The following is a 16,590-nucleotide window of genomic DNA, read 5'->3' on the forward strand; positions in this document are numbered from 1 at the left end:
ATGTAAACTTTGTGTTTAATTTCTCAACCTAATAAGCTAGCATCGCTATCATAATTATGATTAGGCACAACACAAATTAAAATTACTAAAAACTAATCGCCTATTGTAATTTGCCATAAACCTTGTTATGATCTGTCTACAATATGTTAACAGATTATTTTGAAATTAATGTTATTATTAAAAACGCTTACTAGTCAATTTGCTACTAGCAATTATATCTCTGATAAGGATACACTCAGTACCTACCAAGAAACAAAACTAAACATGTATGACTCACAGTTGTCCATAAGTTTGCCACACGGCACGTGTTGACTCAATGATTGCGCTCAGGCAACGTGGATGTACCTGACATGCTGGTTTTCGGTGATTCTATGCCTAGTGCAATCATTAGCACCTCATCCGCTCGTGCACTCCGATGCAAAGTTGCCAGACACGCCACACATGAAACAAATGACTCGCGATGGTTAAACCCTGCACTAAGAGGACTGCTGATCCGTCGCGCGCCCTCCATCTGCTGTCTGCGAATGGCATTCACACGCAGGTCTCCTACAAACTTATTGATAGCACACAGTCAGCGAAGCAGCCCTGTTACGCCTCGCACCTGACCTGTAAATGTCACTAATTTGCGGAGCCCTTCACCGCATAAAGACGGCTGCCCTGAGCTCTCGCTGCAGCAATCCCCGGCAACAAACTCAATAGAAGCAAGGGCTACACGCTGCAAACACTTGTCAAACCGTGAAACACGCGACAACACGGTTGAAGTGGCAACTTCCTTCACGCTCACATATCGCCAAGAAGCCACTGACGCACACAACCCGACGACACACACCGACAGGCACTCACGTCGCTTGGCTCGCCACCCTGCAAGTTAACAAGCAGCCGCAGCGGGCTCAACATAGTCACATTACGCTACACAATACGGTAACAATTCTCCTTACTGTGTCCCCTGCTACCAGAAAATAAATTAAGAGACATGATAGACACTGCAAAGAACTTTAACGCATCATAAATAGCAAATAGTAACAAATAATAACTTTAACGGCTTTTTTTAAAACACAGATCAACGGACAATGGCATTACATCACGCACGTTATTGTTCCACTTGTTGTATGTTGTAAGCACTCACCGGTTTTCTTATGGCTACGATTAAACGTCGCATGATACTATTTTGCACCTCTAGAATAATTTTATAACACGTCTACATTACCACATGACGATTGTAAAAATCACGTTTATTCTTTGTGCTCAAAGCAATCCCGCTTCTGATAACGGCGACGGCTGGATTTTAAAACTATGTGGGCTGGTTATATCCTCTATGTTGGGCATCGTGGGTAACTTCGAGCATCAAAAGACATAAACGGAATCTAACACTGACAATCACTAATGAACTGAAATGAATACTTTGTATAGCGAATCTAAACTCAAACTAATATAGACACTGATATAGACTCGAACAGACAAGTCCGCTCGGCACGAGCTCCAACACTTGAATGCCCGTCCGCTACCACGGCCATGTCCAAGTGCACTTCGTGAGTCATGCGCTTGCGTTCGGTAATATCAGGGGGGGGATCTCCGACAAGTATATAAATTCTCATAAGATTAATTGTAAATTACCATACGTATTTTATTGAATAATGTAACTAATATTTTCTAAACCAAGCTCTGTATCAATCCAGTAGCCCGTTTCCGACAAATTGAAAAAGAAAGCACACGTGTAATCCAAGAAACATCGATCTCCGATTCACGTTCAAAAAAATTACATTAACAATAATAATAGTCGAGTTGATTACCATCTATATTGAGTGGCTGACGATTATTTCCGAGCGGCATCTCGATTCGAGAGGAATGAAATGCGTACGCGCACGCGTAGCTACCAAGTTACGCTGTCGTTAAGAAATTACCGCGTCGACGTCGCCGATTTTATCGATGGAATTTATCGAGCGCACTTAGCCGCGCACACGCCCTTCCCTATCCACACTAGAGCACTCTTGTACCTAGTGTAGGCTAGTGTAAGAGCAATAATATCGATGTTATCGCACCCGTAGATAGCATTATACGATCGAGCTTTAATCAGTTTGTTAACTATTTGAATTTATTTTCGTTTTGTAGAGTTCGCTAACTAAATTCTTCACGCAGAAATTCAAAGGTGCAAAGACATGGAGCTCAATGAACTATCTCCAACGAAATAGCTACACAGATAGGTAGTAGTTATGCATGCAACATTGCTTCATTCATTTCATTTGATTTCGGATGACGCACAAAAAATGACAATAAGAAATTAATCGTTTCATAGAACCGGCATTAATTTCCTCGCTCGGAAATTTAACAAAAAGCAATTTCCTAATCTCGATATATAATTAATTTGAAATCGTAATCTCGGTAAAAGATGTCAAAACAATTTGGGGCGAATAGCTCGGGTCGTGATTGTCGGTCACGTAGCGTAGAGAGAAGCGTCGCAGAGGCAGAGGCAGCAGCACGGTAGTAACGAGTGTATAATTATGAACAGTGCGGCGCCGGTAGCCGAAAGGCCGACTCATCGTAATTTGATGCCGACGACCGCCCCGCCCCGCCGCCGACAAAAAACTAATTAACGGAGATGGAGATCGGCCTCGGCTGACCACTTACTGATGCATTCGACGTATAAATTAATACAACTAAATAATCGCCGTACACGCAACTCTTTTTGTGCTCCATTGATTTTGTTTCACGAATTGTGGGAAATAATGAGTCAGATTTCGAATTATAGAGAACGAGGTTTTTTTAATTAACACTATCTCAGATAAAATACTTTTGATTAAACAATATATTATTGTGCCTTATTCTGTAAATGTAAAACAAGACTACGCTGTAGGTTTCACTTGCTGAAAAAAAAGTTTCACATTAACTAAATAATAATCATACAGTATAGACATTAGCTCAGTCATTTTTCTTTTCTAACTTTTTATGGAGGCATGTACACAAGAGTTAGGTAGGTACTAAGAATTTCCATAATAGTTAATTATAGATCCTCACAAGTCGATAGCATCTAATTTATTGCGTCTTTGGTACCTGATATGAAGCAAGTGCTCACTTTTCATAAGCATAGCATCTTACCCGTTGTTACATTAGTTCGTACTAAGACGTTCAATTCATTAATGTAATCAATAGATTGCAATTTAAATAATATTTCTTAAAAACCCTCTTCAGATTTACATTCAACCTTTGTGGAATGAATATTTAAAGAGTACAATGTAAAAACACGTATCTAATTTAACAACGTTTGGTCCAAGCCCGAAAACTTTAGGATGATGACGGCGAATGCAAAATTCAGCACACACACGATTAAAACAGCTATTCAAAATCCAATCACGTACTTTCTAATTTATTTGACTACATCCGGATAAACACGAATTCCATTACTAGACTGATTGTACGTTAAAACGTACAACAAAGCTCTAATAACAATGGCTCGTATCAAGAATGCATTGGAAAGCGCAACGACAGATTGTCAGCGAGATTAATAGCGTATAGAAACACGCGACACTAGATACTTGATCCTATATGTATGAGATGCTAGCTGGAAGTGTTTATTTTACTGTTCGCGGATATCGAAAATTGCATAAGGCTACCTTTATGAAACGGAATGGTTCTTTAAAGGCGAAATTTGCAGCGCAATAACCTATTATTACGGACAAAAGAGAAGAGAAAATTTTTAGTCTTCAAACGTTTAAAGAACTTAATAAACTTCCAAGCGCACTTATCTCTCGTTATGCAGTGGGAAGATTAAAACTGGAATGACATTTTAATACTAGAATTATCAATGTGCAAATGAGTATTGTAAACCGAATCTACCCCAAAAGAGTGATTCATATGAAATGTTTGTCCATCATAGTCGTCCATTGAACTGTCAACAATAATGGACTTTTTTATACGAGTCAAAGCTCAGTAACGCTCTAAAAGCAGCTTAAAACGTCGTTCCCGTGTTAAGTGTGGAAAGTCATCAGTTGAGATGTATGATCCGTAGCGAATTACATTTCGGCGGTGTGGACACGGTCCGCGAAACCCGATCGCTGGCGTAGCGTCAACAAGCCGAGGTTAATCCTTTTCATACTTATTTAAACGCCCCAACTTTATGCATCCACTGCTATTGTTTACGGGGCCTATTAAAATTTTATTACTCAAACTTTGATACTTTTAACACTCACCGTATTTAACTCTTTATTATATCGCGATTGTGATCCCGGGGGTGAAACCTGACGTCGATCGATGGTTGTGATCAATTGATTATAAATAAAATACAGACCAAAACAAACTTGATCGAAAACTTTCAATATTTTTCTTTCCTTGTACGAGAAAAATATAATTTTATATTCATACTCCTCTAAGAAGAGGAATAAAAATTCCAATGATATTGCTAAAAATTTTGAACAATTTTAACGAATGCATACATGGAGCCGTAAAGAGTTCTGCACTTCGAGGTTTAATAAATAAGTAGGTGAAACCCTAAAAAGCCTTTGGAATACTTTGGTTCATTTTCATATGCATCAAATTCTAATTAATACAAAATTATAATGATAAAACCGTGTCCGATTCTGGCACTGGAAATAGGACGCTTGATTAACACAAGAATTGGCGAGCCAAAGAAATGGATCTAAATCGCCTTCCAAGAAGCATAGCGCTACCGGAGCCGAAAGGGATTAATAAACACAAAAGGATTATAAAAAACTGTGACAGAATTAAGAGCCGTCGCGTTAAAAATTGCGGTGCGCGAAGGCGACGCGAACAAGTGAAACATAATGCGTGAAACAAAGCAGCCGGAGCGAATGCCTTAAATCATTTTTAATTATGTTATGGCGTGCGGTGTTAAGGTTATCGCACATTTATGTGGGTCTATGTCGCGTCAGTTTCGACGGCATACTGTTATAGCATTTGGAAACATTTAAATAGGAAAAGAATGGTAATCTACACATACGACAGATAAGTGACGATAGTGACTCTCCGATATTTTTACCAAAAATTTTAATGAAATGGTAATTGGTTTTCAATAATAATTAGTGAACAAACGCTGTAAAAAATATTAAGCGTTCCTGTTCTTAAATGTCTAGACTCTAGTCATTACTAATACAATTTTGCCCTAATAGTTACCGCTAATATTAAACAGGGATCAAAACATAAACAACTTGCCTATGTCACTCAGGAATAACGTAGCTTTTATTGGTAAAATAATCAAATCAGATCAGAAAAAAATCTGTTTAGAATTTTTTATCCATTTTAAACAAACAAAAAAATAAAACTCTCTCATTATAAGTAAACAAAAGTAATCACAACACACAACTTCTAACTCCCCGCGGCACGATACATCCATATGTGCGCTTACCACAATGCGTAAGGGTTAGGTTACACTCGCGGTGTGCAATGTGCAGGAGTCGCGCCGTCACACGCCACCTACGTGTCTGACCGCCAGCTACGATATCTTCGGTTAATACTTTTGAATTACTCGAGTGTAGTCATTGTAATGAAGATATTGGTAAATTAATTATGGTCATGGTAAAAAGTCGTTGGTTTTGTAGTTGTGATGTTTTAGGAAGCCTTTAGGAAGGATGTAATAAAAGTTTGGTATAGAGCTACTTCTTTTGTTCTATTTTCTTTGACTTTTTTGAAGAAATAGCCTTTAGGAAGGATGTAATAAAAGTTTGGTATAGAGCTACTTCTTTTGTTCTATTTTCTTTGACTTTTAAGAAGAAATAGCCTTTAGGAAGGATGTAATAAAAGTTTAGTATAGAGCTACTTCTTTTGTTCTATTTTCTTTGACTTTTTAGAAGAAATAGCCTTGTCGATTTTAGTAAAAATTAATATACATGTATATACAAAGTAGGACAACATGAAAACATTAGTAATAGTCCGATGAATAGTTTCGAGGAAATGCGTGGACAAAAAATGTAATCACATATTTTATACCTGTGTTTACACACTATACAGCCTACGGTCCCAAACATTGTTATGCTTCTGGGAGCTGTAGTATATTATAATGTAGCGGTTACAGTAATTATAATATCAAATACATATTTGTCGATTTAATTACCTCAATTTTCAAGTCCGTTATTCAACTTTTTTATTAATGTACGATATTGGTTGCAATATATGATTTAAAAATCATGTATGTAATATTAAATTAAAATATAAAGTTTACTTTAATTAATTATATGATAATTGCTTACCATTTTACCCAAATTCATTATAAAAAAAAAGTTAAAATCGACTCGAAATTATACATACAAACCGGTTATATGCAATTGCTTTACCAATTAGCAGCAAGATATTTTTATAATTATAGAGTACAGGACACATTGCCCTTAAGCTCAACGAGAGCTTTTTTGCTTCCCACACGAAAACATAAGCGGTTGTGCACGTAAAAAGGTGAATCTTATAGCTTGCATGAATTAAGGAAAAAACACACTTGACGAATGACGAATGATAGTGCTAAAAGCGATGACAGCGAGATAAAACAAGTTATTATTCAAGACGGAACAGAGGCTCATTGTGGACTCTCATTTCACGCTGGATTAGCGCACGGTGGCTGTGTGTACTCGCTTTATAATATATTTTAAGGGCGTCTCTATTAACTGCCATTATAGTGTTTGTTAAAGTGTGAAAGTAATGGACTAACAAAAAATGTGTTTTCTGTGGGTTAATTTTTATCTGGTTAAGATGGTTACGCAAAAAAGATTCAAACATTTAGGTACATGATTTTCTTGGTAAAATTAAACAATCAAGATTCAAGGTACACAGAAGTTAAACTGGTTTTCTATACTTACTTTGTTGCAAGTCAATATTAGGTAACTTGCTGATGATGATGGTGGTAACTTAATGGTAATTTATTACAGTCTCCCTTTTCCAAATAAAATGCAGCAGTACTACCAACATTGAAATATCCCACATGACAAGTCTTAATCCGCGTACACAAACAACGGCAGTAGGAATGCATGACCGATGCGAGCAGGAAAAAGCGTTCGGTCAGCGCTGAATGAAGCGATTACCGCTGAATGGTGGACCGGCACGCGGAACCGAACGCGCGTCACGAGCGCCACGCAGCGGCTTTGTCTCATCGACTTGACCCGTGCCCCGGGCAAAAACGAAACTAATAACTGAAGCGATAATTGTAAAAAACCTAATCGAACGCCGCTCTTGCTCTTATTCTGTAACGGTGTCGTTGACTGCGAATGAGACGCTTTTGTATAGCTGGACCAACAATAATGTTGAGGCGTTCTGAAAAAATACATATCATTGTACAGGCTGTGTAAAACTTTTTTAACTGCAGTATAAAGCATCTTAAAAAAAATCGACAAACGGAATCTTTAAAAATCAATCATTTTTTCTCCTCTTTAAATTTTAACGTAAACAATACCTGAAAAATCTGAATAGTTTCTCATTTATATCCCGTTAGCATCGAAGCTCAGTAACGAGGTATTTGTTAACGCTAGCTCGGCGGAGGGTTCGTTCGGTGCTAATTTAAGCTCACGATGCGCAGGCGCAGACCGCATCTCATTTACCTTATTAAGGTGGCGCGCCGCGGCCGGCCGTGTCACTCAACGTCGGCCAGGCATTCCTAGTTGAATAAAGTTGAATAAATGCAAACCTGTCTGACGATCAAAAATTAATGAACGTTGAAAATAATGTTTTTGTTGGTGGTAATTATGTCGTTGCATATGTTATAGATTAATGTATTGTATCGATTAAATGAGACCTTATATAAGTGTATAAATATTCATTTTTGCAAAATACTGTTTCCGTTTAAAAAACCCTTTAAGCTAGGCTTAGCGTTAAAATGTTTGAAACGATGTTATATACTCGAATAAAAAGTATTCGAGATACAAATCCACATAATAAACCGTCTGGGACTTAAGTCTGGAGTCGTACATCCTAACGTATCATAGATTCATTAAAAACGCTAACAACCGAATATATTTCGAGAGCTACCTATATAATAACTTGGTCGAGTCATTATCGTCTGATGCTGGAACACTCGAGCTTCGTATTTCAAATTGCACGCCACAGAGAGGCTCTGGCTGCACTCGAATTTGAAATAGTTTGAAATCTAGAGGAGCCTCCGGGTGCTCTGTAATGAGCTAATTCGGTACATTTGTAGTAGCTACGATAGCTATGCCTTAATAGGGTGACAAATGTACAATTATTGTGTTTTACACAAGGGATGTTAAAGGTTATTATTTTTAAATATTTTCAGTAGGTACACAAAATTATACACTCACTACAGTTTTCATTTTTACACTCGGAAAACGTCTATTACCTTGTTGTTGTTTTTTTTTTTTATTTTTTGCAAATATATTTTAACTATTCTGAAGTTTTCGACTGAAAATTAGGAAACATTTGATGTTCGATGCCATTTAGTTTCTCATTTCTGAAAATAACCTAAATTAATAAGCGGAGAGCAAGATTTTTTAATTTTCTCGATTATTTTGCATACATTTAATATATATTTAAGAATTTAAAAAAGGAAATTCAAAAGGACTACTATCGCTTATTCATTTACATTAACATTTTCTATACCTAACATAAAAAAAAATTATCAAATCTTCTACAAAATCAACCTGTAAGTTCTCTGTATAATACAACCAACGCAACGTGGTTATTTGTTTGCTACTTTTTACCCTAAGTAGCTGTAAACATAGTCTGAAAGTGATTACAATTCAGCGCGTATATTGTCGCATAGCTTGTTCCATTGTAATACAGTTAATTCCCTATGCATTGTGCGGTACGGAGAGATTATCCTTGTTTGGTTGGGAGGATAAAAAACGACTCTAGTGAATATACAAAGTGCTAGGAGGTATTGGGGTTATTGTTTTCTATAAGATTTTCGTGTTAAAACACGTGGTAATTATCGTGTCATGATATAAATTACATAGGTAATAGGTATGTACCGTGTATGAGGTATGTCTAAATTTACAAATTTCCATTTCAAGTAGGTAATGTAAATAATGTTCTGAGAATAAAACGTAGTATAAATACTATATATGGTTTACAAAATGAAATTCTCCACAATCACATTCATCCTTCAATACCTCGCGAGACGTAAACAATGAATTAAACGTATAAATTATCAAATGCCAAGCAATATTTCATTTAAATAGAAGAAGGCGCGAAATAGAACCTCCCATTAAAGACAATAGGTAGGTATTGTCTCTATGTAAATGAGAGAAGCGTCGTCCAATAGCCGTCGCTGAAACGTCGAGCTAGCTGGCGTAATTAAAAATTCAAATTAGTACAGAGCTCCCCTCGAGACGTGGTTGGTGATTACGCAGCGTTAATTACTATCGACCAATTAAAATGGGGCGCGACAGAGCGGCACGCCAGCCGGCCAATGGGAGCCCGCCGCTGAAGTGAGGAGTAGTAATTAAGACGAAAGGGTTGAGATTTTCCGGGCGTGCCCGACGAAGGGCGTTTGATTAATCACTCCCTACTGATTTAGATGAGATACCTATTTGCACTTTTGACATTTTTTGTAGCCACTTACTTAACAAAATATTTGGAAAAGATAATTAAATTGAATTCGTGAAAATTTTGCTAAATAAGAAAAGTGTTACATTAATCTTATTTTTTTATCATTTACGCTCAAAAAGGAAATTCTTTCTTTTACCTAATATGGGTACGCTGTTTTTTTGCGATCGAATATCTTAAAACAGTCATGACGTAATTTCAAAACTATCGAAATCTAAACATACCTATAACAAATATGTAATTGCAACAGACACGTAAACACAAATACGCGCGTCCATCACAAAAAGGCGCGACTCAATCCATCGCAGTACGCCCTTCAAAGAAACAATAACGCAGGTTTATTTGCATGCAGCTATTCATCGGAACGTAAAACAGATGTAGGTGGAAAGAATTGAGTTTACGTCTGCGTCGCTTCCCCCGCGTTGTAAATGGGCTTTTCACGCACCTCACTACGGATCTAAATGCGCCACTATTTGCCTAAACGAGATGTTTTTATTCTCTCCCACTCAACATTCAATTCGTATTCGAGCAAGGATTAAGCGAATATAGTTTTATTTAAGTGTTATGCGTATTGACGATGTTGACGTTCTAGACGTTTCCCCAATTCGGGATAGGTATTGATTTTTCTTTATTTGCATACGGTGATGTAATGTTTTAATTTATTACGTTATACATACAATGTATATTGTAAGATTTGCATCGAAAAATGTTGTGGTCTTCTGCATTATATTTTTTAGGAGTCTTTTTTAGGACTCTCTGTGTATGTCAAGTTAAGATTTCTGCGTATTTAAATAATAATAATTACACTATAATATGTAATAAGTATTAAATATTTTCTCATCCATTTCATCATTAATTATTATAATAAATAATAATATACCTATAGAAGGAATAAACGTTTATGTCAAGCATTCAATAAAGAACCTTATACTCGGTATAATCCGTCTTCCATAGTACCTAATTCAAATTCCTTATGCAAGCAATCCATAACAATAGTTTATTAAGGGAATAGATGAAGTGTAAATGATCGGAGGCTTCTGAAACCGAGCCTCCTCGGCCTCCCCGAGCCGTCACTGGCAGAAGAAAAATGCTAACGCCCCCGCGAAAACTATTAGTTATTTCGGCACCCCCGTGGCCCACCGTACGTGGGATATGGTTTATTTTAGACGTTTTTTCGATTACTAATAGTAATGATGGCTTTGTTACATTCATGTATCCGGTTGTTCCGAATTTCAGTAATGTACGCCTAGTCGCGATGACACGTCTGATTAATTACGACTGATATTTGTCGAACATCATCAATACACAAATTATGTAGTTTCCTTTCGTACATAATGTATCATATCAAAAGAAGATATTCTCATCTTATTCTAATCCTATTTCCTGTACGTTAATTATGTATGCATGTGGACATGTAATGACTCATGAATATGTAAGGAATTGCGCGCAACGAAAAGTTTTCTCATTTTTCTCGCGTACAAAACAAGACTTGCGACTTCGCTCCACGAGCCACTATGCAGTTGAACAAGTCGCTTCCACAATAATGGAAGCTTATGAAAAATTTAACTAGCACGAGCGCTGTGTATTACATAATGGGAATACAAATGGCGACACCGACGGAGCGACCGGACACAGTTTGTACGTATACAGCAGACAAAGCACACAAACATGAGGTCATCTCCCCTCATTAGGTGGTTAGTTTTCCGGGCGTGTCCGCAGACTCAGGGCTGCAGGGTGATGCGGCGGGCGCGGGGGAGGCTAGCTGACGGGAAGTTACTTAATTAATCCCCGAGCGGACGCCATTGGCCGGCCGGGGCGGCGAAACTTCGCCCACGCGTTAATTGGGCGGAGGAGCCAGGATTACAGCGCCGCGATTAATGAGCACCGTCTTATGCCACCTCGTATACAAAGGCTATGTTTAGGTACTGCGGAATAGAATACATAGGCAAGAAACCTTTTAGTAATTAGGCTTTTACCAACAATGTAAGATACTAGAGCTTTATGTCTCAATTTAACCATGATATAAATGTTATTGAAACATGTTAATATTATGAGTAAGATTTTGTTGAAAGTTCATCGCGATAACCGTTTTCATAGGCAGCAAGATATCTGTTGTGTTAGCAGCAGCGAGTATATTGCTCAGGCAGAATGGCGTTAATAAATATCGTTGTTGGAGAGGAGTTGGCTGGAAACTAATATTGCTCTCGTCGCGTCAAGTGAACGTATAAAGCTCAGATTTAGCGAGAGCCGAGGGCTGAGCGGGCGCGAACCGCCCAGGTAAAGTACCTACTTACAGCGCGATATACGAGGAAACGTAAATTATAATATTGTGTGTGCCGGAGCCGGCGCTAACCCTCTCGCGTCGCCTTACCCCGGAGACCGTGTGTGCGCCCGCTGAAAGAAAAGCAATTTCCTCGGGCGGGGGACGGCCGAGGGGTGTGGGGTCTCGCGCGAATATAATTTTGTTCATTTTTTCATTCGGGCGAGTTAATTCGGCTTCGCGGCGTAGTCAGCTATTGATTAGGGCGCGTCTTACGTTTTTAATTTGTTTGCGCGCGCAGCTACGATGCACCCGTCGAGATGAGCTCCCATCCTCTCGCGACCCCCCACCCCGCTCTAATGAAGCCTCCGCTAACTACGGCTACTGTAATAATCACGGTCCTTTTCACAATCACGCTTTGACGTCGAATGTTTGCTCCTAGCCGGCTAACTAGCTCTCTGCGATTCGCCTCTTTTGAGGAAAACATTACGTTTATTTTCCTTAACGAAATCAGCCAGCGACTTGCAAAATTTCGATTGTAAACGTAATTGGCGTAGCACGACGTATCGATAAGAAACATGTACAAGTATTTTCTTGGTATTTCGTTTTTATTAACTTCTATGTAATATCGAGCGATAATTAAGATGACATATGTATAGAGTAGAAGCATTCTTATTGGTCATTGAGTCTCCCCGTTCACCCCAGAGGGGGCAGCTTGTGAAACAACACCGCCTGTATGTGACACATTAGTAAATGAGACGACATTCGTTACAAGCCTGGAGCATTCTCATTGAAAGCCTTCCTAGCTCGAGCGACGCTTCTTACAATACTAATGTTTATGGCTAACTTGTGTTATTCAATTGTGATTTTAAAATGTTTTATTTTTAGTAAATGTGTATGTTTGAATAAATACAAAAAACAATAATCGGTATAGTTAGGTAATAATACCTAATAGTAAAAGCATTAATAATATTATATTCATTTGGGAATCAAATCAATCTCTTGAGCTCAACCCATGCACGTATAACATGTTAAAAGAATTTATAATAGATTAAATTATCATATTTAACTCTTTTGTTATTCCAATAAGTAGCAAAATTTATTTTTCTATATAGTATTAAGTAAACAGTGCTTTTATTTTATTCTTTTTGAACGCTGATGACGATGAGTCGGCAGGAGCGTTCAATAAATCGATACACCGTCACCTCCGCTCAGCCATTAAAGTTCAATAACGAATGCTCTTCATTGCTTACTTTGTTTTATCACTTTCATTTTATTGTTTTAATTTGTGTGCGGTGGTGCTATTTGCGTGTGCGCAGTTTGTCGCTCGCCCCGCCCACCGCGCGGCGGCCAATCGCGCGCCGCCCGCTAACGAGACGTCGCCCGCGCGAGCGCACAGCGCGACAATGCTCATTGTTTTAAACTATTCTCATTTTGTTTTACTCCGGTCCATCTCACCGCGTGCGCCTCCCACCGAGCGATAATTTCAATGTCACCACATTGTGATATTGACTGAGATTCCTCTAAGAAAATATTCAGACGACGCGTCGGAGCCGCTCAATAAGCTATAAACCATCCACCTCCGAGAAGTTATTTCGAGTCAACTTTACACGTTTTAAAGGTTATTGTGTTTAAACGTTCATTGTGCCCGTCATAATCGACCGCATCTCGTCGCATTATTTATTTTAAATACATATAAGATTATTATATTATACATGAGACGGTGATAAAAATAAATCCTTATTATACGAAGAATGAAGCACTCGAGACCGTAGTAACGAGTAACTAACATGATTCATGATTCCCTCGTTACAAGAAATGCTGGATACTCCAGACCACATTTCCTTCGAGTATTTTATTCTTATTATGAGATCGTTTCGATTTTCATAATAATTGAATGAATCTAGAAAAAATATGTAAAGATTTCCACTCGAAAATAGCTTTGTTATTCAATTTGTGCTTCAATCGTACCGTGAGAAATGCTTATTTATTTTCCGTACAGTCTCTATAACTATTACAACTTAATTATTGGAATGGTTCGAGTGAGTAATCAAAAACGAAAGCCACGGACGCAACTCTTTCCGCGCATCCCTCGGTCGTGTCGCCCGAATAACATTAAAGGGGAAAACTAAGCAATTGATAGTAGAAATGGGCAACGAAATAGAAAAATATCGTGGAAAGCATTCGTGGCGTGGTAAAATATTCAATCGAGGCAATTCGGGTCCGCGTATAAATTCGGGCCGGCCATTATTTGTAGCGCGTCGTCGCGACCGAAAATCGCTACCCGCATTGATAGTCGTCATTTTTCTACTCACTATCGTTAATATTTTACGGGTGCGTGTCAACGCTTTATGGGCCCACTCTTAACACTAAAACGTTTTCGCCGTGCTCTCATTGTTTATAAATTTTTACTGTCCAATTTTTTTATAGTTTATCGACTGTTCGAGTGCCATTCACTGTTATGGCACGTATAACAGTTTGAGCGACCGATTATGTCAATTTGATTTTTATTGAACCCTAATAGCTCTCGAAATTTGAATGTTTTGTACGGGTTTATAGAATAACGGGTTCACTTATAAAGTATAATTTTTACGAATCATATTTAATCGAACCTAAAACTTTTAAGTAGGTTTTATTATACCGTTGCCTAATACGTTTTGTAGGTAGACATAATTGAAATATGTTATCGAGTTATAAAGAAAAATTACATCTCAAATTCGTGGTAAAATATAAACATTTCATTTAAAGATAAAACGAGTCTCGGTAATTTTCCATCGCATTAAACAACGGAGACGCTGAAAAAGCGTGTCATATACTTAATTTATATATACAAAATGTCTTGAAAGACATTAAGGACGAATGGGTTCGTAGCTACCTAACTGTAATTATCCATCCAAGTTTGCGAGCTCAGGAAAAGAATTGCTCTCCTTTGTATGTGAGGGGTGGCGGGGGTCGGGTGGGGGGAGGTGGGTAGGCTCACATGGGACGCGCTCTAATGAGGTGCCTGAAAGCGACAATGTCTTTGAGCAAAGCAAATGTGTAGGTATCTACATACGGAGGGGTGGAGTTCCTCCTATTTCAGCGACGTAGAGATAGGTGCTCGTTTCGTATGACGACGTTAACTTATACACTGTTCGCAAATTAATATATATTTTTACTTTTAAAGACACTTGTTTATGTCTTGTTTACGCAAGTTTAAACGGTTAATGTATTGGATCGCTTCGTTCGTGACCTCGACGGTGCGGTAGAAATGTGTAAATATTTTTACATAACATGATTATGAACAATATATTCGAAGGGTATGCTAGCTACTATCGGTTTGCAGCGATATTCTTTATTTTATACAGCTTTAATTTTTCTTCCATGAATAATAATCAATGACATTAATGATTGTCGCTAATCGCCATAGAGCTTTCTTTAACTTAAGCTTGTCATATTTTTAATGGGATGCAAAAAATAATAATACAATTAAGATTATCTCTACAGACTTTATTCTTAATTACTTTCATAAACTCATACATTAGCATATATAGCGCATACATTATCCAGTCGCAAAGTCGTATACGGGTCCTGATAATAGTTGATGTTCTGTGGAGCGGTGGAACGGGGAGACGGATGGAGGAGGACCGAGGGTCGAGCCGCTTCCGCTTCGGACCCGGTTTTAATTTCCCGCGCGAGGCGGGCGTTAAGTTTAAACGGAGATGAGCACACGTACTAATATCATGCACGACCCGGGCCGTCGCCATAGCGACGCACACTCAAATGACGTGTGTGGCACGGCGCGGGTGTGAGACCGGGGGTAATATGATTTGAGCGGCCCCGGCGACACCCCGCCCGCTTGTTTGCTCTCCGATGCAATCGCGATACGGCCCCCGCCCTGCGCCCTGTACATCTCTCGCCTCCTCAATAACCGCATCGGATTCACTGTTGCAGGCCACTATTCTATTGGAGATACAGACCTAGACACCTAGATGCGATGCTTGCCGCGAGCTACTTTGTTGCCGCTCTTAGTTTGCATACTTTTTGCGCGGAACGGGAAAAGAACAAATGTAGGTACGCTACGTGTGAACTGAAGACGAAGATCCTAAAATAACTTTTTCTATGTTCCCTCGTATATGTAGTATTTTAATCGGAACATTTTATAACTAACAACTTTCCAGGTGGATTCAATTTCAATAGTTTTAGAATATATACTTCTTGCAAACACAGTAATTCTTGTTTAGATTTATTTCAATGTTACGTTTTTTACACCTCAATCAATACAATCTGTTCTTAGAAAGATATCATCCTTATAAATTAATTACATATCCGTAAACGGAGTGTTAATATGTTAGTTAATCAGTGAAACGACAAGTGTAGCTGCGCGTTCACATACAATTGACGATGTTGAGTGTGGTCGTTCGGTGACAATTAGGTACACAGTGTCCATGTCTATAAGTCTCAGACGCGGATGCCTCATGTATCATGTATAGCACGTTGTGAGCACTGAACGCCACGAAACGGGACAATAAAGCAATCAATTCGCAGCTTCACTACCGCCGTCCACTGTCGCAAACGAGCCAACCGACTCCATGTTACCGATGACGTACATACATTCTCACATTTATTACGCTCACGACCGAAATAAATAACGTTTTAAATGATACCTCCAGCTTAAAATTACAAGATCTGCCGGGGCACAAAGGGAGCAATTTCCTTCGCTTGTGGAATTGTCGAGCGATTTTCACTTACATGTATTCGATTTATAAATAATAAATCTGCGGTCTTACAATATGCGAATGTAGAACGTCTAAAACAGTTTGCAATTCGCGCGATAGTAATTGCGGCGCGAACGCCAG

At 38.5% G+C, this 16,590-nt stretch overlaps 1 protein-coding gene across 2 annotated transcripts in view; it reads left to right on the top strand.

The window, feature by feature from the left end:
* Window positions 1–16,590, top strand: part of LOC149904114 (protein-L-histidine N-pros-methyltransferase) — a 49,323-nt gene that overhangs the window by 29,363 nt on the left and 3,370 nt on the right. The gene's annotated exons all lie outside the window — the stretch shown is intronic.

Source organism: Colias eurytheme, chromosome 12, assembly GCF_061535395.1.
Source record: "Colias eurytheme isolate Ceu_HAF_F1 chromosome 12, ilColEury1 Martin Lab GWU primary, whole genome shotgun sequence".
NCBI lineage: Eukaryota > Metazoa > Arthropoda > Insecta > Lepidoptera > Pieridae > Colias > Colias eurytheme.